The following is a 24,530-nucleotide window of genomic DNA, read 5'->3' as shown; positions in this document are numbered from 1 at the left end:
GTGACGGGGCGGAGCTACGAGGACCAGCTCTCCGGCATGAGCGGCCCCATTCACCAGGGAGAAGACCGGACTGCGCAAGCGCGTCTAATCGGGCGATTAGACGCTGAAATTAGACGGCACCATGGAGACGAGGACGCTAGCAACGGAACAGGTAAGTGAATAACTTCTGTATGGCTCATAATTAATGCACGATGTACATTACAAAGTGCATTAATATGGCCATACAGAAGTGCTGAACCCAACTTGCTTTCGTGGGACAACCTCTTTAATTCATTCAGTAATGTATCATTACACACCTAGTCTACTCAGGGAAGTTACAGTAGGATTATGTACACACAGATGCAATATTACTAGACAGGGATAATGCATATCATGATATCATGGCAAAGGAATAACGCATACAAAATAATCACCATGCATATATTGACATTGCATGACAGATAAAAAACAACATGTACCCAGTGGTTTAACAGTCACATATAATGAAAACAATGATGTCACAGGAGAGAGATAATGCATAGAGTGATGTCACATAAAAAAACTGAGGATTTGGAGCAGTGTCTCAGAAAACCGGATCTCTACCTGCTTACAAATACACTGAATGGCAACTTTATTAGCGATTCCCATCTAGTCGCAATTCATTGTGGCATAGATTCCACTCAACTTTCTGTTTCACTTAGACAGTAATGGCTAAGTAATGGCAAGTTATGTATTAGAACTAGAGATGAGTGAACGTACTCGTTTCGAGTAATTACTCGATCGAGTACCGCCATTTTCGAGTACTTCAGTACTCGAGTGAAAAGTACTTGGAGTCGCCGGGGGGCGCCGTGGGTGAGTGGGGGGTAGCAGCGGGGAACAGGGGGGAGCCCTCTCTCTCTCCCTCTCCCCCCCCACTCCCCGCTGCAAGCCCCCACTCACCCACGGCACCCCCCGAATTTTTTCGCTCGAGTACGGAAGTACTCGAAAATCGCAGTATTCGTGCGAAAAAGGGGCGTGGCCGAGCACGTTCGCTCATCTCTAATTAGAACACATTAATTGGAGCACCAGCATTGTATCTGCCAGCAATTGATTGACTGTGCACCACCTGTTTGTCAGAACGATTCTTGGCATCCTCCTCCGACCCCTTTCGTCAATGAACTGTTTGCGTCCACAGAATCCCCTTTCCCTAGATATTTTCCTTTATCACATCATTCTCTGTATACTTTATACACAGCTATAGGAGAAAACCGCACAAGGTTGGCAGTGTATGAAATTCTTGCCTAAGGTAGTCTAGCACCAATGACCAGGCCTCGTTCGAAAATGCTTAGATCACTCGATTTTCCCATTCTAATGTGGATTCACGCTGAAACTGATCCATAGAAAACTTGCCACTTGATTTTATGCTGCACTCATAAACAGGGAATCCCCAATCATTAAAGGGTCGGGGGTTCTAATACAGTAGTCATTCGGCGTATATAAATAGTATAATCAGCAAGAAATTTGGACCTAATGAGATAACTACAACAAACTGGTGTTGAAGGAGTAAAGTGAGGATGCTTTGTGCGTGTGAGCCCTTTAACCCTCTCCAATCCACTGTCTGACGTCTGAAGACATTAGGATTTAAGGCTGTACAGCTCCAATGTTGGAAGACATCTGTCCAGGTTCTCTTACTGTATATTGCCAGCCTCTCTGCTGTCGGAGCCTATCCAACGTGTTACCTCAAGCAGTACTGGCTTTAGCCAGCATATAGCGCCATTGTATAACAGCAGAAAAAGAGTAAGCCCCCAAGAAAAACCAGAATACAAATTGGATTGGAAAGGGTTAAGACCTCTTTCTAAATGTTCTTGAGCAGTGTGACTAGCACTCTGTGTTCTTATTATATTGTGTATAACCAACACTGATTTCTGTTTAATAAACTCCTCAGCTGGAACTCATTGCATGTTCCCTGGATAGGATTCCTATTTTAGCCCAGCTGGTTCATCTGTCAAGGCCCTACCCTGCACGCCTGAAATATTTTTACAGATAGTTTTCAATGCCTCAGATAAGTTGACTTAGCTACGAAAAGTTTCTGAACCCCATTTAAATGCCATTTGTTACGGTGGAGGGGGCTGAATTAGTTTGGAAGATTGCGGGCGATCAGAGTTTTATAGCTCATGTGCCATTATAGGGAAATTGAACGTGTGATGTTGTAAAACATAAACTATTCTGCAATGTCATGCGCAAAAAAAAAAAAAATCTAAAAACTACCCAAATGAGGTAAAATATAGGTTTCTCTCTTAATGTTCTTAACCCCTTAACAACCACATTACAACTTTTGGCATTTTGCATTCCAAGGATTTAATCCGCAGCGAGCGAGACAGAGACGCTCATTAGAATATATCTTTTCTGTCTCCTCTGTTACAGTATACAGAGCTATATATACAATGGAGGAAGCGGCAGACTGTGCCTAGTAGAGATGAGCAAGTGTACTCGCTAAGGCAAACTACTCGAGCGAGTAGTGCCTTATGCGAGTACCTGCCCGCTCATCTCTAAAGATTCGGGTGCCGGCGGGGGAGAGCGGTGAGTTGCGGGAGTGAGCAGGGAGGAGCGGGGGGGAGAGATCTCTCCCCTGTTCCTCCCCGCTCTCCTCCGCCGCTCCCCGCCGTCACCCGAATCTTTAGAGACGAGCGGGCAGGTACTCGCATAAGGCACTACTCGCTCGAGTAGTTTGCCGTAGCGAGCACGCTCGCTCATCTCTAGTGCCTAGGTGTGACAATGGCAAATATGTTAGGGAAATTAAACAAAAGAAAAAAATATGAATACGGTAATCTATAAAGAAATACAAAAAATAATAAAACACATAAAATATGTTGCAAGCGAGGATCGGGATTGGGGTGACGTCACCGTGTCAGCATTGGCCCATGTGATGCTCAAGTCAGTGCAAGCCTAGATTGGCTGACTGGGAGGTGGTATCCCAGCCAGCCAATCAGAATGAGTTTGTGTATGGCGCACGCTCTTGCTAAGTCAGACAGCTGACTATCCGAGAAGAAAATATAGAGTTTTATGGAGCTGGTTTTTCTATAGTGTATTCTCAGATTTTATTAACTTATGGAAATTTCCATAGCCGTAACTCCATATTTTCGCACAGTGCTTTATGTATACAAGGCCTATGTGCTATTGTGGTAAAATAGTCAATTGATGCCATTGTTAAGGAGCCAACCTTTTGTTTACACATTGTTACTGCTGGCTGCTATGGGTTATAATTTGTTATAAACTAGAAAACCTTAATTAAAAAAATTAAATATATAAAATGAATAGCATAAAACATACAATGAATAAACATAAAATAATCCGTTTTTTCATAATAATTAGTGTTTGGTTACTTTTTGATACACTCAAGGACTTGTTTTTTGTTATTTCTGAAAACTAGGGAATCTTCTACATCATTCATTTTGCAAGTATTTTATACTTTGAAATTTACCAGAAAAAAAATGAAAACAAAAGTTTTTAAAGATTATTGAATAAAAATTATGTCACGCTCCATCAGATGCCGTGTATCGATGCAGAACATGCGTACTGGTAGCATCTGAATATTGTTTTGGCATGAATGGAAAATAAGGTTTTCGTTTTTTATACAGTACCCATATGGAATTTATATGTTACAAAACAGAAAAAATACTGTACAGGAACATTCAGCAAAGGATACAGTACTGCACAGAACATCAGTGGGGTATTGGTGCAATATTTCTCCACCGGAAGTATGGGTGGAGACCTGCTGAGTTACAGTTAACGCCCTGGTAATGCCCAAAAGCTCTGGATTGGTTCCCGTTCCCCGTCTGTCAGCAGTGAGGGCAGAGAGGAGCAGGAGCTTTCCAGCAGTATGTGTTCGTTGGCGCTGGGGGTGCCCTGCGGATGGAGGGGCTGAGCGAGTAGGGGCAGGAGCGGCCGCAGTGGGACTGCCAGAGGCACTTCCAGGAGCTGGGTGGCTAGGAGCAGGAGCGGGCACAGCAGGACTGGCTGAGAGAGCTGTTTCCAGGAGCTGGGCGGCCATGAGCTGCAGCAGGAGCCGGTGCAGCAGGACTGCTGCAGCCGCTTCCAGCGGTATGTGTTCGTGTCTCCTGTCGGCGTGTTGGATGCGGCAGCAGGAGCGGGAGCTCAGCAGCTAACCAGGGTTAGTGCCAAGTGCCGAATGTCTCTGGCAGCCAATCAGTAGCTGTTCCCTTTAACTGACGCTAGCCAACCAATGTCTCCACCCATTCTTCTGGTGGTGACATATTCCACTAATACCCGTCAGTGGTATAATGTTCCTATCCTACAGAGTTCTTTATGATATTGTATTTTTCATAGGTTTCTGGGCATGCAGCCTACAGCTTAAAGTGACCCTCAAGTTTCAGGACAAAATTTTGTTCTGGGGGCAGAGAGAGTGGATATATTATCTACAGCTGTTCTTTTCTGCCAGTCCTCCGATCCACTAGTTTGGGGTCCCGTTTTCAGCTATCCAAGATGGCTAACACAATCTTCAGACTACCTTATTCCCACAGTGCATCAGCAGTATTTGACTACCAATGCACTATACCTGCTCTCTGATTGGCCAGGGCTGCTAACATGATCAGTTCTAGCCGATCAAAGATTGTATAGTGTGCATTAGGTAGTTAGATAATTCCAGCTGCGATCTTGGACATACAAAAACAGGAGCCAGAGCACATTCGGTGCAGAGTTTTGACCTGAAAGTGGAAGGTCACTTTAATTTTAATAACAAAAAAGAATTAACAAATTGCAAGTTCTAACCTTTTCAACCTACATGTGTGTAGTGTCGCTACATAGTATAATTGAAATAAAGTATGTATAGTACTATGAATGCAGTCACTTGGAGTACAGAATACCATAGTCAACTACATTATTCTATACTCCAAATATAACGAAAACTAATGGAACCCTTGTAAAAGGGGTACCAAAGAGGTGTTCATTTCACTAATGCAAATGAATGGTTCCATTAATTTTTCATTTGAGGGTGCCATTGCAGTGCTGTTTTCATCAGCTGTGACGGAACCCCTTGACAAAATCCCTTGACAGCAATGCCTCCGCCTATAAGTGCAGTCGGACCTTTCTCAACAAAAAACAAAAGTCTGCATATCCAACAAATAAACTAAATATGACAACAAAGTTTCTGCTACAACAGTAGCAGAAACACATACTTCAGCACTCATACACATTTAATATCTTCATAAAACAGCACAACTGTTTATAGTAACTCCTTTAAAAAATGCTAAGTTCTTAACGCACAATTTGATCAAATTATGTGGGCCCATCCGATATGTCCAGATGAACCTTAATGGGTACCTATAGCTCTATAGACACCTCTTTTGGGCTAAAAAGCCTCCAAATGAATGAAAAAGCTGGATATCTAGCTATATACTGTCACTGAAACGACTGGGACAGATGGAATACATGATATATGTAAGCAGCCACTCAATCTTTCTTGAGCTCGTAATGGAAGACATTTCCTCCTGTCACTTTTGGCAATATAAAATAAACAAATAAAAGAGTATTTTTGATAAAGCAACAGCAGAGAAGAACTCAAAAACAAATTACATTAAAATGTGAGCTGTTTCTATTTGGGGTGGAGATGCCCTTTAAATCTTGACTTGTTTGTACTGGATGATATTTTGCTCTTAATTGATTCGTGGAAAATATCTTCCTTTTGCCACCGCCATCACAAAAGTAATGATTCTTTGGATTCTAGTTTCCTGTAGGGTGTGTAACAAAGAAAATAATCCTATTAATCTGAAGATATTGATAGCAGATGTATGTTCATCTTTTCCCAGTGCTAACTCAGTGTAGTGTATGCTCTTTAGAAGCAGGATCTATTCTCCATGTGTTTGCTGGAAGACATGCAGGTTAAAGCCCAATTCACACTACCATTAAAATAGTGTGTGGAGGTTGCACTATTTAGGCTCTGTTCACATCTGCATTGGTGACTCCGCTTAGAGGCTCCAGCACAGATATGGCACAAAATCCCAAATGAGCATGCTGCGCTATTTTGCCTTGGAAAATGCTGTGTGACATGATGGAGAGCCGACAGTCAATTATAGTCAATGGAGTTCATCGAATGCTGTTTGTTTCCATTAGGGATGGATCTGTCTCCAGCTGGCATTCCATTCCGTTTTCCTGTTTCTGCGATGGGATTATTTTCTAAGGGGTTTAACAGCTAACTCCGATCCCAGCCATTAGAGCTGAAGCCCAGCTGTCATTAGACGGTCAAGCTCACACTCCTCCTGTTCCGGGCTTCCACTGCAGCACTGTAAAAAGGCACTTGCATTGGAAGAAGACTATTTATTGGCTGCCGTAAAAAGGCATATTGGCAGTCACTAGAGATGAGCGAGCGTACTCGCTAAGGCAAACTACTCGAGCGAGTAGTGCCTTATTCGAGTACCTGCCCGCTCGTCTCTAAAGATTCGGCTGCCGGCGGGGATGGGGGTGCGGGGGCGGGGAGCGGCGGAGAGGAACGGAGGGGAGATCTCTCTCTCCTTCTCTCCCCCTGCTCACCGCCGCAACTCACCTCTCACCCGCGCCGGCAGCCGAATTTGTAGTTTGCCTTAGCGAGTATGCTCGCTCATCTCTAGCAGTCACTAAAAGGTTCAAGCAGCTTTTTGCACTGTCTACATCTCTAATATATGCTGCTCTTAGGTTAGTATATAAGATCTGACATATCGGCTTTAACCAATGCAAGACCGGGCCATTTTCCTCTGTTCATGACTAGGCATAGTTTTGTCCTAATGTTTGTATTTAACTAGATTGACCTGATGTTCGCTACATGAACATGAAATGTTTGGAAAAATCCTTCCAATGTTTTAATAACTGTCAAGCCAAGGATTCGGCTTGAACTGTTCACCGTCCATGACTTGGTTTTCCACGTTTTGGGGACATGGCAACAGTTAAACTAGAAAGCACTTGATATGAACCTCACTTAGCAACACTTGACTCTTCCTAGCTGCGCTGTTGGCTGAAGCACAACAACGCCGCTAGACTTAACACAGGAACCTTTGACCTTGCCTGACCAGTCACTCAATGTATTAAACTCTAGTTTTATGATTTTATGGCAATGGTGAGGATGTCACAAATTAAATGACACCAAAATCATCCACCAAAGGTCACGCAAAGGTGTCAGAGTAGAGAGATTGGGGGATTCGATCGATCCCGCTTCTATCACCAATTCATCAAGGATCAATTAATCCGAGCACTCTCACCGCTACGACCACTTGTCACGGCAGAGCCTCGATCAGTCACTTTAGCGGGGTTGCATGTGCGGAGTCATTAGAATACAGGTGGTTTGTAACCAGCTTTCCTAGGCTTCTGTACATACCCAGAACAAAAGCTCAAATCATCCCCTGATCCAGTCTAATGCCTTCAGCACTGTACAATTCACACAAACACATATAAGCTGTAACCCGGATTAGGAATTAACACTGTCTTCGTAGTTATGATTTGGTTTTAAAACGGACAAGATTTGACTAATAAATTGCAGATTTATTCTAAAAAAAGAATAGCAGCACTAAATATTTAATTATATACAAAAATATACAGAAAAAAAATGTGTTTCAATGGAGATAAGGTTTACAGGTATACACAACTGACAGTACTTAAAACAAGAGGGAAATAAAAGAAAGATACCAGATTTAGTATGTTTGGTCCGAGGTTCTGATTGTGCAGAGTCACTGGAAATAAATGAGAAAGTCCATACACCGTACGCACCTCCAAAGGTCTAACACTGGGTCCCTCTGCCCCCCTAGTTTTTAAGAACACACCTACCCCTGTGACTGAAAAACTACACAAGGCCTGAATGAGATATTACAGTGCTTACAAAATGGATAGACACACATAGCAAAATGCCTGATGACCCACCAGTCTCTACAACAGACAGGGCTAGAAACTGCAGTTTAGGCTAGCAGTGGCGCTCTTTTTTATTTTATTGTTTCATTTATCTATTTTTGTCTTGATTTTTTAAAATTTATTTTACACATTGCGACTCACATAAGAGCATAAAAGGCCTTTGGAAAGCTATTATCACGATAATACTTTTGCTTTTATTGCTGATTTTCACTGTAACTGATGCTGATGTATTGGCCCTAGTAACACAGAGAAAATACACAGCAGAGCTGATCCAGGCTGCTAAGACCCAGCAGCCTCCAGGACCAATACTGCAGTTCCTAGGCTTCTCTGCTCTCTAGGCTGGCTGCCCTAGAGTGTCAGCTTATGTAGTTTTAGGGTCCAGCACCAGTGGGCCTCAGTGTTTCTCATGCATTCCCATTCATGGGACCTGCAGGTTTTGCCATGAGCTACATGCTCTTCTAGTTTGCTATTACTACTCTACTCTACGTTGGGTGAGATTCAATAACATTTGCTTTCTTCTCCAGTTTAGCTTGTTGTGTCTGTGTATTGCAAACTAACTGTAGAGCTGTTGATCCTCTAGCTGCTGTAGCACAATGTTTAGTAACTCAGCCACCACCTAAAATGCTGTATAAAACATCATAAAGCATACAACATTATAAAACCAGCAGTAAAACATTTACCGTTTCCCCGAAAAAAAGACCTACTGCAATTTTTGGGGAGTCTTAAAGGGGTTGTCCCGAGGCAGCAAGTGGGTCTATACACTTCTGTATGGCCATAATAATGCACTTTGTAATATACATTGTGCATTAATTATGAGCCATACAGAAGTTATAAAAAGTTTTTTACTTACCTGCTCCGTTGCTAGCGTCCTCGTCTCCATGGTGCCGACTAATTTTTGGCCTCCGATGGCCAAATTAGCCGCGCTTGCGCAGTCCGGGTCTTCAGCAGTCTTCTATGGAGCCGCTCGTGCCAGAGAGCGGCTCCGTGTAGCTCCGCCCCGTCACGTGCCGATTCCAGCCAATCAGGAGGCTGGAATCGGCAGTGGACCGCACAGAAGAGCTGCGGTCCACGAAGACAGAGGATCCCGGCGGCCATCTTCAGCGGTAAGTATTGAAGTCACCGGAGCGCGGGGATTAAGGTAAGCGCTCCGGTAAACTTTCTGTACTTCCCTGCATCGGGGTTGTCTCGCGCCGAACGGGGGGGGGGTTGAAAAAAAAAAAAACCCGTTTCGGCGCGGGACAACCCCTTTAAAATATATATACCCTACCCCGAAAATAAGACCTAATTATACTACATTAGAAAAAAGAATACATTACCTAGCAGGCTTGGTCCAAGTCCTCCCGCTGCTCTCTAGAGGTTTGGCGCGGTTCCCGCTCATACATCTCTTCCTGGTTACGGGATTTATAAATCCCACCTCCAGAAAGCGATGGCTGTGATTGGTTCTTTGACTGCTGCTCAGCCAAACAATGCAGCGCTGGATGAACCAATGCAATGGCTGTGATTGGCTGTGGCTCAGCCAATTTATAAATCCAGCCTCTACAAAGCGATTGGTTCTTCCACAGCTGCTAAGCCAATCAATGCAGAGCTGAATAAACCAATTACAGCCCTCGCTTCCTGGAGGTGGGATGTATGAAGTGATGTTGTTTGAGCGGCCGAGGACTGCAGGAAGCGCGTCGGAGCTGTGGAGAGCAGCGGGACGGACCTGCACTGAGCCTGCTAGGTAAGCATAATAAGACCTCCCTGAAAATAAGACCTAGTGCCTCTTTTGGGGCCAAACTTAATATAAGACAGGGTCTTATTTTGGGGGAAACACAGTATATATCAACATTTTACATATAACATGGTGTGCAGAATTTCAGGTGACCAGCTGTATGCTTCTGGTTATGACACCTTACTGTACCTATTGATACAGCAGTTAACGTTGTCAATCACAGGTGCATCGGCCTCCATAGAGAGCGATATGTCAGAGGTAAAAATCATTATGTGTAATTGTACAAAAACACATTGTAATTGCCAAATTCCCCACAATGTTTACAAGTCCTATCCTAGAATTTCTATGTCTGTTTTGAATTAGACTAATTGTTGCAGATTATTATTGGGAACGGCCTAAAGCTGCTGTTAATTCATCTGTTTGACATTTAATTGTTACTAAGTTTCAAATAAGTAGACAAGCGCTGGAGAAGATTTATATACTACTTCTTAAGGAGCAAGGATTAAAGCTGAGATAACAAGTTAATGCCCATTAGTGTTTTTCATGCTTACGTACTCCTGGCTAAACCTGATTGTAATGTAGCCGCTTACAGTTTAGATATCTAACCGGCTTCTCGTTAAGCATCATTAACTGACAGTATTCATCTACTTCCAGTCAAGCCTAAAATAGGAAATCCAATAAAGGTTTGTAATGTAGCCATTACCAAGCCGACCGCATTGGGCCGGCACAAGGCCAGCAGCAGATAAGGCAATAAACTGATTGCTGACCTCCCATAAGTGTTCAGAGATTGTGAAGGTAATGTGCGGTGACCTCTTTCCCCTGATTAGATGTTGTATAGTATATATATCGGGTCCAATGTATCTCTATTTGAAGTAAAGAATTGCAAGGTGGTCCCTAAAGGGGAAATGGAGTTACAATGATCTAATGTGGTGTAGATGGATGTGAGGAGATGACCCTGGTCATCTCAGACCACAAATGATTTCTATAAAAAAAAAATGGCTCCATAGAGTCCCTAAAGTAACCCGCACTTTCAGATGACTTTTCAGAATAAGCTGCAGTGTGTTCTTGAGGAATAATACTATATCTAGCTATTGTATGACCTGTATCCTGTATCTATCACTAGTTTTTCCAGCATAGAACATAGAAGACATTATACAGTAGTATAGATGTGATTTTAAATAGTGACGGGACATTAATAACTCATCATTAGCTCTAACAGCCACATTTGTGAGCCTCTGCTTCTGATTTCATCCTACCCTTCCTTCACAACTCCATAGACTTCTATGGGCAGCATGAGTCATCACTGTCCTCCACTTCCTGCCCCATCTTGTTCAATGGACAGCAAATTAGATGGTGTAAGAGATCAGAACAGAGCAGAGAAAACTACTATTACAGAGGGCAGTAATTGTGAATTTTCTGCTTTTATCAGTAGTGAGGGAAACAGGGCCAGCAACTGCTCAAAAAGAAGATGAGAGATAGATATGTAGTGTTGAGTGGGCATGGTTATGTTACACAGCCTCTGAAAGAGCAGAGGGAAGGAGCTGAGCTTGTGTGCATTTATGAGAGAGACGTGTTCAATACTGGGAACACCTCCAAGCCAGAAAGCTGAATGTATGAAATCCTGCAACCAAGTATGATGCTATCTAAAGGCATGAAAAGGAAAACTCAATGCAAAAAAACAGATAAGTGCGTCATTTTTTCTGCAGGGACCTATTTAGATATGTGTGTATTGATTTTTCATGCACAGAGGTTTCCATAGGCTTGAAGCACAAAAACATCATTTTACATAAATAAAGTGATTAGCACTTTTGCTAGTTATTATATTGACTATCACATAAGTACAAGTTTGTTCAAAGGTTAGTGACCATTTAAATACCTTTAGTACTTATAAAATCTTTACAAGTGTCCTAGCGAGGCGACTGAATCTCTTTCTTGCAAAACTCATCCATAAAGACCAAGTAGGCTTTATTCCGCAAAGACAGGCGCCGGACAATATCAGGAAAGTACTAAACATTATTGACCAGGCCCAGAGAAATAGTAACTCCCTGACTCTACTCGCTTTAGACATCGAAAAAGCGTTCGATTCCATATCGTGGGACTACCTGTTCGCCCTGCTGGGTCACATGGGTTTTAACGGGGAATTTCTACAGGCAATAAAATCTTTGTACTCTCATCCCTCAACCCTACTGAAACTGCCAACAACCAAAGAAAGACCAATCCCAATTAAGCGAGGCACCCGACAGGGATGCCCTCTCTCTCCAGCGCTTTTCGCCCTAGCTATGGAGCCGTTAGCGATAGCAATAAGAGAGAACCCAAATATAAAGGGAGTCACCTTGGGGGATAAGGAATATAAAATAAATTTATTCGCGGATGATATGCTATTGACTATCACTCAACCCCTAACAACCTTGCCAAATTTGATGAATCTCCTCGAGAAGTGGGCAACCTTAACGGGACTGAGAGTAAACACAGATAAAAGCGATATAACACATATAAATACTCCACCCTCCCTAATAAAGTTAATAGATATAAATTTCGGCTTTAACCAACAGGCACAATATATACCATATCTGGGAATTAATCTGACCCCCTCTCTGTCCTCTCTATATAAATGGAATTACCCACCGCTAATCAAGAAACTAACCTCGGAGCTAACAAAGTGGAATGATCCCATGCTCTCGTGGATGGGAAGGATAAACGCTGTAAAAATGAATACCCTGCCCCGGATACTATATTTATTTAGGTCACTGCCTATTCCTATCCCAAACGGAGTTCTGGACGAATTTCAAAAAGCTATCTTCAAGTTTATTTGGGCCGGTAGAAGGGCAAGGATTAAAAACAGGACTATGTACTATCATAAGAAATTAGGAGGCCTTTCAGTCCCCAACCTGAAAAAATACTATCTAGCAGCGAGACTGGCACAATGGATCGAAACCATGGGGGGTACAAAAGCCCCAATCTGGGTCACCATGGAGACGCATAAGCTAGCCCCACACACCCCCGCGGAACTGACTTGGTTGGCAGGTCCACTCAAATCAAACTTTATGGACAAGAGCCCACTATCATATCACTCGATACGCATCTGGAGGGAATCCAGGTACAAACATAAACTATCAAACAATCCATCTAGACTAATGACACTGATACCAAACGAAAAGTTCCCTCCAAGCAGGGACCTGTTACATTTTCAGTGGTGGAAAATAAACGAGCTTACTAGCCTACACAGCATGATAGAAAACTCCAAAATACTCACCATAAATCAATTTAAGATCAAATTCAATCCTCCCACATCCGAGAACTTTAGAATTAATCAGGTATACCATTTCCTAGGCTCACTCAGGCTTCCAAGTTCTCTACCAGAGCTGACTGCATTCGAGAGACTATGCCTGAGGGACCCTATGAAAAAGGGGTCCCTATCCTTAATCTATAACATGCTGAACAGACCAGGGGGAGAAGGAAAGCTTCCTTATATGGAAAAATGGGAAAAGGACTTAAAAATAAGCTTGTCACTAGAGAAATGGAGACAGTGTTGTGAGACGGTGGCGAAGGGGAGTCACCAGGTGACCTTGACAGAAACATCTATGAAGATTCTCCATAGAACCCACTTGGTGCCATACAGACTGCACCAAATATATCAGTCCACGTCGCCTTTGTGTTTTCGAGGATGCGCTGAAATAGGCACACAAGCCCATATCTGGTGGACATGCCCAGTGGTGGCTAGACTCTGGACGCAAGTCCATAGGCTTCTACGAAGGCTATTTATAGGTAACCTACAGAGATCACCAGCCACACTCTTACTGGGTGATCGTCAACCTGGGACCAGATATCGAGCCCACAAGTTAATCCAGGCGATCTGTATGGCCGCCAGAATACACATTGCCTCCAGATGGAAGCAGAGAGACCTTTTCTTCCAGGACGTGCTAGATAGAGTCTCACGTATCGTACTATACGAGAGAATGCACGCAGTAGGAACAGATGCTTTAGAAAAGTTCGGTGAAATTTGGGACCCTTGGATAAACATGGTAGAAATACCAGGATTGAGACACATCCTCCAGTCGACATAAAAAATAAGACCCATATGATGAATAGACGAGAGAAATACGAAAGCACCCAATAAGGGAATGAGAGACGACCACAGTTGATCTTCGTTAAAAGTTTAATGTTTGAACCACGATATTTAGGACCTACAAATATTTTTTTTTAATTTATTTATTTTATTTGTTTGTTTGTTTTTTGTTGAAACAATATTTCTAGTGAAAACCGGAGATAGAGAGTCTAAGGAATAATATTGTTAGAATTAAATTGGATAAGAGAATAGTACACTCAATTTAGGAATAGGATTAATGCTGTTTGTTATGTTACGCCCCCTGCGAGGGGAAATTCACTCTTGAATACTTAAAAAAAAAAAGTTGTACTTTATATGTTTGACTCCTGAATAAAGTATTTTGAAACTAAATACCTTTAGTACTATGCAGAGATTTTTGGTAGGGCTCACACATGCTCCTACCGGCACAAACTGTACCTCTTTTTTCTGATCTTTACATGGAGTCACCTGTAAATTTTGTTCTTATTGATTTATACAGAGTGTATGGTCCGTCATTTGTAGGGGGAAATATGATGCTTAACCAATGTCTATAGGTTCATATTATGTAGGGACTCCATGTGTGACTATACTCGGTCCATATAGCCAGCTATGACATGTACATGATGCCTTATTGATTATCTGTCACATTATTATCATAATTGTCATTGACCTAAATAGCCCTTTGTGTACAATGTTTTATCAGTTTAAAGGGGTTGTGCCACGTTATAAACTTATTCCCTACCTGCATGATAGGAGATAAATATCTGATCGGTGGCGGTCCGACCACTGGCACCCCAACAAACACGAGGAGTCCTGTGTTTGCTCGTCTAACTAGAGCAACAGTTGAGCATGCAAGCTTCCTCTATATTTACCTCCTTGGGATTGCCGAAGATAGCTCCCTCTACTCGGCTATCTCCAGTGGTCCCATAGAGAAGAATGGAGGGGCAGTCTGCATGCTCGACTGCATGAGTTTGAGGGTGATCTAAGTTTGTAACATAGTATGTAAGGCCAAATGAAGCCAATGTCCATCTAATTCAGCCTGTTTCAACCTCCTTGTTGATCCAGAGGAAGGCAAAAAAAACCCAAGAGGCAGAAGCCAATTAGCCCTTACGGGGAAAAAATTCCTTCCCGACTCACTAATGGCAATCAGACTAATCCCTGGATCAACCTCTACTAGTTCCTACCTGTCTGTAAAACACGGATCAACAACTGGTCACCTAATATTTATATCCTGTAATATCCTTCCGCTCTAGAAAGACATCTAGTCCCCTCTTAAACTCCTCTATGGATTTTGCCATCACCACATCCTCAGGCAGAGAGTTCCACTTTCTCACTGCTCTTACAGTAAAGAACCCTTTTCTGTGTTGGTGATGAAACCTGCTTTCTTCCAGACGTAGCGGATGCCCTCTTGTTACTGTTGCAGTCCTGGGTATAAACAGATCATGGGAGAGATCCTTGTATTGTCCCCTCATGTATTTATACATAGTTATTTGATCGCCCCTTAGTCGTTTTTTTTCCAGGGTAAATAATCCCAATTTGGATAGCCTCTCTGGGTATTCCAGTCCTCTCATTCCATTTATTAATTTAGTTGCCCTTTTTTGAACCCTCTCAAGCACTGAAACATCTTTCCTGAGCACCGGTGACCAGAACTGTGCGCAGTATTCCATGTGAGGCCTGACAAGTGCCTTATATAGTGGGAGGATAATGTTCTCGCCCCTATACCTCTTTTAATGCACCCCAAGACTTTATTAGCTTTTGCAGCAGCTAACTGGCATTAGTTACCCCAGTTAAATCTACACTTCACTAGTACCCCCGGGTCTTTTTCCATATCACTTTTCCCTAGCAGTACCCCATTTAGTGTATATTGGTGACATCCGTTTCTCCTGCCCATGTGCATAACCTTACATAAGCCCCCAGCTTATCTAGGTCCGTTTGTAGCCGTATACTGTCCTCCGTTGTATTGATTATATTGTATAATTTTGTGTCATCTGCAAATATTGATATTTTGCTGTGCAGCCCCTCCATCAGGTCATTGATAAATATATTGAACAGAATGGGGCCTAATACTGAACCCTGTGGCACCCTACTAGCGACGGTGGCCCAATCAGGGTACGAACCATTTATTACCACCCTCTGCCTTCTATCTCTGAACCAGTTGCTTACCCAGATACACACGTTTTCACCCAATCCGAGCTGTCTCATTTTATATATCAGCCTATTATGCGGCACGGTGTCAAATGCTTTAGAGAAGTCCAGATATACGAGATCAATAGACTCTCCCAGGTCCAGCCTAGAGCTTACTTAATTGTATAAGCTGATCAGATTGGTCTGACATGATCGACCCTTCATGAACCCATGCTGCTGAGGAGTTATTCCGTTGTTCTCCTTGAGGTATTGTATGATGGCGTCTCTCAGAAGCCCCTCGAATATTTTTTCAGTAACTGAAGTGAGACTTCCTGGCCTGTAGTTACCAGGCTCACTTTAGACCCCTTTTTGTATATTGGAACTACATTGGCAAGGCGCCAATCCAGTGGTACAACACCGGTCTCAATAGTGTCCATAAATATAAGAAATAGCGGCCTAGCTATCACATCACTTAGTTCCCTTAGAACCCTTGGGTGTATTTCATCTGGGCCTGGCAATTTATCGATTTTAATTCTCTTTAACTGGTTCCGCACTTCCTCCTGGGTTAGGTATGTAATATTTTGCAAGGGGTTCATTTTGGTCCCCTGCATCTCATGTGACATTTCCATTTTGTTCGTGAATACACTTGAAAAGAAACTAATAGATTTGCCTTCCCTCCATCATCTTCAATGATTTCTCCTGCATTATTTGTTAAAGGGCCAGTGCTCTCAGTGCAAATCCTTTTACTGTTAATATAATTGAAGAATAGTTTTTGGTTGTTTTTGCTCTCTTTTAGCAATTTTGATCTTTTCTTTGCATATTTTGTTTTCTTCTCTGTATGATTTTAGCGCTTCTTCGCTGCCTTCTTGTTTTAGTAGTTTAAACGCTTTCTTTTTTTCATTTATTGCCGCCCTGACAGTCTTATCGAGCCACAATGGTTTTCTTGGTAGACAAATGGGTATGGGCTGGGGGCTGAAATACAAATGTTAAAGTGCGACCATCAAAGATCAACCTTATTCTATTTATGTGGTTTTCATCTACATCCTGTTTATTACATCTACAGAAATTTTAAAGGAAGTCTGCCAGCAATATTATACCCACCAAACGACTGCCAGCACTTAGTAGGTAGACACAGATTGGCACAACACAGAAACTTTGTTGCCCTTCTTAAAGTTTTCATAGTAGAGAAAATAAGTTTTATTGCCTTTGCAAATTAGCTCTCAGGTGAGAATAGAGGTTCGAAGGGTTCCCACTAGAGATGAGCGAGCACCAAAATGCTCGGGTGCTCGTTACTCGGGACGAAATTATCGCGATGCTCGAGGGTTCGTTTCGAGTAACGAACCCCATTGAAGTCAATGGGCGACTCGAGCATTTTTGTATATCGCCGATGCTCGCTAAGGTTTCCATTTGTGAAAATCGGGGCAATTCAAGAAAGTGATGGGAACGACACAGCAACGGATAGGGCAGGCGAGGGGCTACATGTTGGGCTGCATCTCAAGTTCCCAGGTCCCACTATTAAGCCACAATAGCGGCAAGAGTGCCCCCCCCCACAACTTTTACTTCTGAAAAGCCCTCATTAGCAATGCATACCTTAGCTAAGCACCACACTACCTCCAACAAAGCACAATCACTGCCTGCATGACACTCCGCTGCCACTTCTCCTGGGTTGCATGCTGCCCAACCCTCCCCTGCACGACCCAGTGTCCACAGCGCACACCAAATTGTCCCTGCGCAGCCTTCAGCTGCCCTCATGCCACGCCACACTCATGTCTATTTATAAGTGCGTCTGCCATGAGGAGGAACCGCAGGCACACACTGCAGAGGGTTGGCACGGCTAGGCAGCGACCCTCTTTAAAAGGGGCGGGGCAATAGCCAACAATGCTGTACAGAAGCAATGAGAAATATAATCCTGTGCCACCGCCACAGGAGCTGCACACGTGGGCATAGCAATGGGGAACCTATGTGCCACACACTATTCATTCTGTCAAAGTGTCTGCATGCCCAGGCAGACCGCGGATTTTTATAAATAGTCACAGGCAGGTACAACTCCGCAATGGGAATTCCGTGTGCACCCACAGCATGGGTGGCTCCCTGGAACCCACCGGCTGTACATTAATGTATCCCATTGCAGTGCCCATCACAGCTGAGGTAACGTCCGATTAAATGCAGGTGGGCTTCGGCCCACACTGCATGCCCCAGTCAGACTGGGGTTCTTTAGAAGTGGACACATGTAGTTACAACTCTGTGTGGACCCACGGCATGGGTGGCTCCCTGGAACCCACCGGCGGTACATAAATATATCCCATTGCAGTGCCCAACACAGCTGATGTAACGACAGCTGTAATGCAGGTGGGCAAAAAATTAATTGGATTACACTGTAGGCGAGGGCCCCAAAAAATTGGTGTACCAACAGTACTAATGTACCTGAGAAAAATTGCCCATGCCCAACCAAGAGGGCAGGTGAAACCCATTTATCGCTTTGGTTAATGTGGCTTAATTGGTAACTAGGCCTGGAGGCAGCCCAGTTAAAATAAAAATTGGTTCAGGTGCAAGTTTCAACGCTTTAATGAGCATTGAAACGTATAAAAATTGTTTAGAAAAATTATATGACTGAGCCTTGTGGGCCTAAGAAAAATTGCCCGTTCGGCGTGATTATGTGAGGTTTCAGGAGGAGGAGCAGGAGGAGGAGGATGAATATTATACACAGATTGATGAAGCTAAAAGGTCCCCGTTTTTGATGGTGATAGAGAACGATGCTTCCATCCGCGGGTGCAGCCTACGTATTGCTTAGGTATCGCTGCTGTCCGCTGGTGAAGAAGAGAAGTCTGGGGAAATCCAGGCTTTGTTCATCTTGATAAGTGTAAGCCTGTCGGCACTGTCGGTTGACAGGCGGGTACGCTTATCCGTGATGATTTCCCCAGCCGCACTAAACACCCTCTCTGACAAGACGCTAGTCGCAGGACAAGCAAGCACCTCCAGGGCATACAGCGCGAGTTCAGGCCACGTGTCCAGCTTCGACACCCAGTAGTTGTAGGGGGCAGAGGCGTCACGGAGGATGGTCGTGCGATCGGCTACGTACTCCCTCACCATCCTTGTACAGTGCTCCCGCCAACTCAGCCTTGACTGGGGAGCGGTGACACAGTCTTGCTGGGGAGCCATAAAGCTGGCAAAGGCCTTGGAGAATGTTCCCCTGCCTGCGCTGTACATGCTGCCTGATCTCTGCGCCTCCCCTGCTACCTGGCCCTCGGAACTGTGCCTTCTGCCACTAGCGCTGTCGGATGGGAAGTTTACCATCAGTTTGTCCACCAGCGCCCTGTGGTATAGCATCATTCTGGAACCCCTTTCCTCTTCGGAAATGAGAGTGGAAAGGGTCTCCTTATACCGTGGGTCGAGCAGTGTGTACACCCAGTAATCCGTAGTGGCCAGAATGCGTGTAACGCGAGGGTCACGAGAAAGGCATCCTAACATGAAGTCAGCCATGTGTGCCAGGGTACCTGTACGCAACACATGGCTGTCCTCACTAGGAAGATCACTTTCAGGATCCTCCTCCTCCGGCCATACACGCTGAAAGGATGACAGGCAAGCAGCATGTGTACCCTCAGCAGTGGGCCAAGCTGTCTCTTCCCCCTCCTCCTCATGCTCCTCCCCCTCCTCCTCCTCAAAAAGCTGAGATATAGACATGAGGGTGCTCTGACTATCCAGCGACATACTGTCTTCCCACGCTTCCGTTTCCGAGTGCAAAGCGTCTGCCTTTATGCTTTGCAGGGAACTTCTCAAGAGGCATAGCAGAGGAATGGTGACGCTAATGATTGCAGCATCCCCGCTCACCATCTGGGTAGACTCCTCAAAGTTTCCAAGGACCTGGCAGATGTCTGCCAACCAGGCCCACTGTAAAGAATTGAGGAGGCTGACTCCCACTACGCCGCCCATGTTGGAGTTGGTATTCCACTATAGCTCTACGCTGCTCATAGAGCCTGGCCAACATGTGGAGCGTAGAGTTCCACCGTGTGGGCACGTCGCACAGCAGTCGGTGCACTGGCAGATTAAACCGATGTTGCAGGGTCCGCAGGGTGGCAGCGTCCGTCTTGGAGTTGCGGAAATGTGCACAGAGCTGGCGCACCTTTCCGAGCAGGTATGACAAGTGTGGGTAGCTTTTCAGAAAGCGCTGAACCACCAAATTAAAGACATGGGCCAGGCATGGCACGTGCATGAGGCTGCCGAGCTGCAGAGCCACCACCAGGTTACGGCCGTTGTCACACACGACCATGCCCGGTTGGAGGCTCAGCAGCGCAAGCCAGCGGTCGGTCTGCTCTGTCAGACCCTGCAGCAGTTCGTGGGCCGTGTGCCTCTTCTCTCCTAAGCTGAGTAGTTTCAGCACGGCCTGCTGACGCTTGCCCACCGCTGTGCTGCCACGCCGCGCGACACCGACTGCTGGCGACGTGCTGCTGCTGCTGACACATCTTGATTGCGAGACAGAGGTTACATTGGAGGAGGAGGAGGGTGGTTTAGTGGAGGAAGCATACACCGCCACAGATACCAGCACCGAGCTGGGGCCCGCAATTCTGGGGGTGGGTAGGACGTGAGCGGTCCCGGGCTCTGACTCTGTCCCAGCCTCCACTAAATTCCCCCAATGTGCCGTCAGGGAGATATAGTGGCCCTGCCCGCCTGTGCTTGTCCACGTGTCCGTTGTTAAGTGGACCTTGCTAGTAATTGCGTTGGTGAGGGGCACGTACAATGTTGCGGGAGACGTGGTCGTGCAGGGCTGGGACGGCACATCGGGAAAAGTAGTGGCGACTGGGAACCGAGTAGCGCGGGGCCGCCGCCGCCATCATGCTTTTGAAAGCCTCCGTTTCCACAAGCCTATACGGCAGCATCTCCAGGCTGATCAATTTGGCTATGTGCACGTTTAACGCTTGAGCGTGCGGGTGCGTGGCGGCGTACTTGCGCTTGCGCTCAAACAGTGGCGCTAGCGACGTCTGCATGCTGCGCTGAGAGACATTGCTGGATGGGGCCGAGGACAGCGGAGGTGAGGGTGTGGGTGCAGGCCAGGAGACGGTAGTGCCTGTGTCCTCAGAGGGGGGTTGGATCTCAGTGGCAGGTTGGGGCACAGGGGGAGAGGCAGTGGTGCAAACCGGAGGCGGTGAACGGCCTTCGTCCCACCTTGTGGGGTGCTTGGCCATCATATGCCTGCGCATGCTGGTGGTGGTGGCTCCCCAGCTGATCTTGGCGCGACAAAGGTTGCACACCACTGTTCGTCGGTCGTCAGGCGTTTCTGTGAAAAACTGCCACACCGTAGAGCACCTTGACCTCTGCAGGGTGGCATGGCACGAGGGGGCGCTTTGGGAAACAGTTGGTGGATTATTCGGTCTGGCCCTGCCTCTACCCCTGGCCACCGCACTGGCTCGGCCTGTGCCCACACCCTGACTTGGGCCTCCGCGTCCTCGCCCGCATCCACGTCCTCTAGGCCTACCCCTACCCCTCAGCATGCTGTATTACCAGTAGTGCAGAAACAGAACGCTGTAATTAAATGTGCCACTTATTGGCCTGTGGTTGGAGGCTGACTTCGCTTACGGAACGCACAGCAGAGCCAGGAAATAATTTTGCGCAAGCCTGCTGTAACACTTAGCTGGCTGCGTATGAATTAGGAGGACAACTACACCCAGCACAGACCCAGTACACTGAGGACAGTCACAGGCAGCCCAAATAGATTTTTTTTCCCAAATGTTTTTGGAAAGGCCCACTGCCTATATTCAATAAATATGTCTTCTGTCCCTGCCTCACCACTTCTGGCCCTGGAGTATGTATAGTTACTGCAGGGCGCAATGCTCTGCACGGCCGATATACAAAAAAAAAAAAAAGTGCAACACTGCAAAAAGCAGCCTCCACAGTACTGCACACGGTTAGATGTGGCCCTAAGAAGGACCGTTGGGGTTCTTGAAGCCTAAAATACTCCTAACACTCTCCCTATAGCAGCTCCGGCACCAGCAGCACTTTCCCTCATCTATGTCAGAATAAATCTGTGGCGAGCCGCGGGAGGGGCCGATTTATATACTCGGGTGACACCTGATCTCGCCAGCCACTCACTGCAGGGAGGTGGTATAGGGCTTGAACGTCACAGGGGGAAGTTGTAATGCCTTCCCTGTCTTTCTATTGGCCAGAAAAGCGCGCTAACGTCTCAGAGATGAAAGTGAAAGTAACTCAAACATCGCGTGGTGCTCGTCACGAGTAACGAGCATCTCGAACACGCTAATACTCGAACGAGTACGTTCGCTCATTCCTAGTTCCCACATGAATGGACCACATAGGTGCTGCTGTTCCATTCAATGCTGGAGAATGCCATGAGGGCTTGTACTCGGAAATATTCGGCGTTCCCACTGAACTGAATGAAGGACCTTTGGAACCCCTAATTATGGGACCAGTGGGGGTTGCAGCCCCAGCAATCATAAAGTTATCCCTTATGATAAGGGATAACTTTAAATCTTGGGTCAAGGGGGTGTCGTGTCTCCTTAAGGAGAGCACCCAAAAAGTCAGTGTGGGGGGAGGGGTGTGTGAGTGGGTCAGGGGGGGGGGGGGAAATCGTCTCTCCCCAAAGAGAGGACCCACCCAGAAGGGGTGTGAGAAGACACCTGAGAGGTGAGTGAGGAGACTTATAAGGCCATGCACGCTCTTCTGGGTAATTTATGCAAATAAGGAAGATGGGAGAATAGCTCTGCAGCGCCACCTATTGGATGGCAGCATTCTAGCAAATCAATGTCCGACGCTTTAACTGGCCTGCGGTGCATCATGCGCCAGTTTAAGTTTTAGCAAGACCCGCATTGGAGATACCAGTCTAAGGGATCGTTCACATGGACGTATTTATGCCACGTATTAAGCCCGTATTTTTTTACGCGAGTAATATGCAATGAATAGCATTCATTGGTTTCAATAGGTTTATTCGCCTATGCGCCTTTTGCACGCCACTTTCGGTTGCGTGAACAGATATGCGGCACGGCCTTTTTTGCTGCGTAAATGGCAAATATGCAAAAAAAACTACGCACCTTTTTTGGCGGTGTTTTGCACATATAAATACATTGCGTATTTACGTGCGCAAATACCTTAAGGCGCTTCTGAGGGTTTTCGTGCGCACACTGCCTATTCAGACGTGCAAAAAAAAAAAACATAATAAGGGATGAGAACAATAGAGACTAGTGTGGGTTTTGGTGACCGAAACCTGCATCCACCTATGTAACCGAGCCCTTAGTACATTTCCCCCTGTCTCTCTAGCGCCATCTATTGGAAGCTAATCTGCAAGTCAATTAAAAAAATCTTGAAGCAAGAATAGGGATTGGCTGAAATCCTAGCCAACTTTCACGTATATTAATTTGCATATTTTTTTCCCAGGATGCACTGCTTGTAAACCTCCCTTACACCAGCCACCCCACCGACTGGATACACCACTGTTTTACCTCACACTCCCCATACTCCATCACGTCACCCAGCTCTGCTAGTAAACTTCACTTTCCGTCCTTTTCCCGCCCTGCTCTCCCTGACAGTCAGCGCTGTAGATGTTGTTCTGAAGACGATGACGTCACCCCAGCCGCTGATTGGCCGGCGATGATCTCATGTTACATCCGGGCTCCTCGCCCCCCTCCCTCCTCAGCTTCGCATTGAGGAAAACAACATTCACTCTGCGTTTCTCGCCTCTCACTCTAGCTTGACCCAACCTCCACAGCCTATTGGTCGATCAACCTGTCAATCCGAAGCTCTTAACCAATCTGAACTCAAACAGCGAAACCCGCCCCGACAAACAAGGTTGGTGATCTCTCCAACGGCAATTACGCTTCGGCGCTGCTTCGCGCTTTAGAACCTAACGCTCGGTGTACCTAAATTACCACATAACACAACACTACGTACGGCCCGAGCCGTTATAGTGAAGATATAGCAGAGCGGTAGCCGCTGTGGAAAACTTCTAGAAGCGACAACCAATCGTGACAGCCGTAATCGGTAACGTCGCTTTTGATGGACGTGCGCTCCGACCAATCAGAAGCGGGCTTATTTCAGTTCTCCACCAATCAGACTTCAGACAGCGTTATCTCGCCCCATCCCCCACGCCGCTGCGCTCGGTCGTTGGAGGAGAGGAGTTGCGCTCGTTGAATGGCCGGTAAAACGTCATGTCAGTTGTGAGGAGGCCCTGTGCACGCGTGTGTGTGACGACAAGCGCCTATCGCGACAGGGTCCCCGTTTGGGAGGCGTTCGTTTTAACCTTCGCTTGGCCCAAGATGTTCGCGGCTGTTGCCTCCCTCAGTGTGGCGTCAAAAGGCGTCCTAGTGTGACAGGGAGACGGAGAGCGCGCTGCGGTGTAGGGAGGAGGCCACTTTACTTGTGCTGTTCGGTAAGTTGCCCTCAGCCGTCCTCCGTGGAGAGGTCACCCGCCTGCGGCCTGTCAGCCCCGGGCTCCTCTATGTATCGGCTGCAGCCATTGTGGTAACAAATGTATCCATCTCCTCTGTAACACGCAACAATGTATATACACTGACAATTGGCGCGCCGCTGTTGCTAGGTAACGGCGCCTGATGATTCTACAACGATTTAGAATGTCTCGATCTTGTAAAATTTGCGCCGTCTTGAATATGGCCGCGTTTTCGGACGCATTTTGAGCAAAAAAGCGAGTGTTTTAGGGCGCGTTTATTGTATACTTGCATTTTTTTTATGCGTTTTGCAAGAAAAACGGCTTGCCGCACTTGTTAGGCCCGACGCACACGGATGGATTTGCTTTGTGGAATC

The 24,530-nt window shown here is 45.8% G+C and overlaps 1 protein-coding gene across 8 annotated transcripts in view; it reads left to right on the top strand.

The window, feature by feature from the left end:
- Positions 1–24,530, top strand: part of PPM1B (protein phosphatase, Mg2+/Mn2+ dependent 1B) — a 111,109-nt gene that overhangs the window by 46,696 nt on the left and 39,883 nt on the right. The window contains exon 1 of one of the 8 annotated variants that reach the window (XM_066595558.1): positions 23,420–23,558. The exons of 2 other annotated variants lie outside the window; for them this stretch is intronic. The gene's annotated coding sequence lies outside the window, so the exon portion shown is untranslated. Of the gene's footprint in view, positions 1–23,419; positions 23,559–23,695; positions 24,139–24,530 lie in introns of those variants that run through there. 5 more of the 8 variants (XM_066595559.1, XM_066595555.1, XM_066595561.1 and 2 more) reach the window with 5 other exon arrangements.

This window comes from Eleutherodactylus coqui, chromosome 3 (genome assembly GCF_035609145.1).
Source record: "Eleutherodactylus coqui strain aEleCoq1 chromosome 3, aEleCoq1.hap1, whole genome shotgun sequence".
Taxonomy (NCBI): domain Eukaryota; kingdom Metazoa; phylum Chordata; class Amphibia; order Anura; family Eleutherodactylidae; genus Eleutherodactylus; species Eleutherodactylus coqui.
This window is presented reverse-complemented; position numbering and strand designations above follow the sequence as displayed.